Below are 2,863 nucleotides of genomic sequence, written 5' to 3'. Positions count from 1 at the left end.
ATGTAACAAATGTTCACTATGTGATAGATGCATTATATCTTAATAATGTCAAAACAATTAAAGATATACGGATTATTATTTTTTGAAAAGTTATAACACATTGCTATTAACTATGTGTGTCAGTAAAAGTTTAAAAAATCCTGACAGTTTTTTATTGATCCTGCAAAATAAGTGTTTAGGGAACATTTGTAACTTAAAGTTAGGGTTAGTGTTAGGGTTAGGGTTATGAATATAATTGATATATAGAATTGTTAAGAAGTGTAAATGTTTACATTCCATTTTTCATGGACTGTCTGAAAGTTTCAGTTCTATATTCGGTTTGGAAACCGTTTTTTTTCTATTTGTGTATATGAAAGATATACATCTATACAATATCTTCACTATTAAAGATAAACGCATTATTATTTTTGGCATTGTGAAAGCACATTGGTATTACCTATGTGTGTCTTTAAAAGTTTAAAATTCCTAAAGGTTCTTTATTGATCTTGCAAAACAAGCTTTTAGGGAACATTTGTAACATAGAGTTAGGGTTAGCCACTGGGTAAGGGTTACATCTGACACAAGGGTTACACAAGTGCCGGAATGAGGTCAAGGACTCTGCTGTTTTGACTTCGGTTGTGGAATGACCTGCCCACCAAAGTCAAAACAGCAGAGTCCTTGACCTCATTCCGGCGCTTACTCAAGACGCATCTCTTCCGACCGCACTTGTAATATTAGTCCTCTATCCCTGCAAGATAGCACTTCAGCTTATTATGCTCCTCTCGTTCTTGAATGTTTTCCTCCTTGCTCCCTTTCCTGTAGCCCTAGTCTGTAACCCTACATCTTGACAGCACTTAGCTTTCACCGTCCAGGATGTAGGAAGTCTTTTACTGTACTTGTGTAAATTGTAATTGGAATTTTTAAAATGTATTTTGAATTGCGATATTTTTTAACTAAGTTGAATTTGTAATGATTGATGCCTTGTACTTCTCTGTATTTTTGCACTTATGTTGTAAGTCGCCCTGGATAAGGGCGTCTGCCAAGAAATAAAAATAATAAAATAATAATCTTCAACAGTAAGTTTATTCATGTTAATTTTTCTCTTTAATGTTAAAGAACAGAATTAACCAGCTCACCACAAAGGAACATGGTAGGTGCTATTGCAACATGGATTACACAAAAACATTGAAATCCAAGTTTGCAGTGGTCCTTGGGCCATTGCGTGGTGATCCAGATCATTTCAGCACGAATTTTGCAGTGGTCTGGACTACAACTCCAGGGACTACTGTGCAGTGGTCCAGACCTCAGAAACTGTGTGCATATGAACAGTGAAATAGGCATCATAACTGTAGCCAATACTTTGTGATTAAAAAACATAATTTAATCCGTGTATTTTACGGAATAATAATAATAACTCTAAAACATAAGAGAAGGGCCTGATAATAAATACAATACACAATAGACTAGAACCCTTAGAATATAATAATATGAACATTTTCATTATTAGTATGATTGTAGTTTGGATGATATATTAATGCAAGTTGATAACATATTTTACAGAAAATGGGTTTAAGGAATTGTGTCTGAAAGAATTGTCTTAGGGACCACTGCTCCATTTTTCCAGACCAATGTAGAGCCCACATTTCTTATTAATTATGTTTAATACAAAATTGAGGAAGCAGTGGTTAGTTCTGAACATATTGACCCCCTCACTCTGTAAGTCCTGCAGCAAACATTGGAATATGCATAGATATTTGCTCAGACTAGCATAAATGTCCCTAATAAATAACCAAATGCCATTTTTGTTGTTTCAAATGTGCCCAACATCTTACCAGTATATGTCCTTTTAGTATGTCACCAACGTTCCTTAATTCGTTTTACAAATGTTCCTTGTATGTTATGAATGTTCCCTAAGCATGTGACGAATGTTCCCTAGTTTATATTACAGATGTGCCCTAGCACTTCTCTCTCTCTCTCTCTCTCTCCCTCTCTCTCTCTCTCTCTCTCTCTCTCAATTCAGTGCATTTGTATTGTCAAAGCAATTGGACATGCAAACATACATACATACATACATGCATACATACAAACATACATACATACATATGGAAAATACACAATTTTATTATAAATCGCAATAAGATGTAATAAAGTACAGAAAAACAAAATGTAATAAAATGTGATCTTTAATACACACAAATATGTATGGCTGGTCGGAAGCGTCTTGGACTCGGGTTCCTCTTCATTACTTATAATGCTTTTGCCTCTTGCTAAAGCTTTCCATGGAGGAGAACGTGGATGAGTTTGTACCATTCTTGGGAGGCTCTGCCTTGTTGGGGCGGAGCTGTGGTCCAGGTGAACAGCAGATCTGGCATAGGTGGGCATGTGGGTAGAGGAGGAGGAAGGCCGGTCAAGCAAATAAGCTTGCTAAGGTACGCAGCAGCAGCAAACAGCACCCCCATCCAGCCAGCCAGGCGACTGTGGACTGGGCTCCAAATGATTCCTGTCTAATCTATAGCCCACAGTACAGTTCCAATCACCCCCCCAAAACCAGGATCTCCTCAGCCCCACAGTCTGCTAGCGCTTTACTGAGCACCGAAAACACTGACAGTCTGTCTCTCACAGCATTGGGGGCATAGATATTAATAAACACTGTAGCATTATGTTGGGTGTATTTTGATTAGAGCATTTTAGCTCTGAGCTGATGCACTGATCTAAAGAAGACCTCTCCCCCCAAAGTTATCAGATTTTCTTAACTCATCAGCTTGGAACAGGTTTACATCAAAGTGACAATTTTGGGGAGGATGGCACCACAAATAGGCCAAATAGTTTGGAATCCTGCTGTGGGATGTCTGGAGAAGTGGGCCTGTAGGTAATAAAAACTCTT

General features: G+C 37.6%; 1 non-coding gene across 1 annotated transcript; it reads left to right on the top strand.

Annotated features, from left to right (window-relative positions):
- The first annotated feature begins 2,202 nt into the window (after positions 1-2,202).
- On the top strand, positions 2,203-2,317 carry LOC136752002 (U5 spliceosomal RNA). Its single transcript, XR_010817184.1, has one exon. It is a non-coding gene; the product is annotated as a U5 spliceosomal RNA (small nuclear RNA).
- Positions 2,318-2,863: the final 546 nt, after the last annotated feature.

This window comes from Amia ocellicauda, chromosome 6, assembly GCF_036373705.1.
Source record: "Amia ocellicauda isolate fAmiCal2 chromosome 6, fAmiCal2.hap1, whole genome shotgun sequence".
NCBI lineage: Eukaryota > Metazoa > Chordata > Actinopteri > Amiiformes > Amiidae > Amia > Amia ocellicauda.
This window is presented reverse-complemented; position numbering and strand designations above follow the sequence as displayed.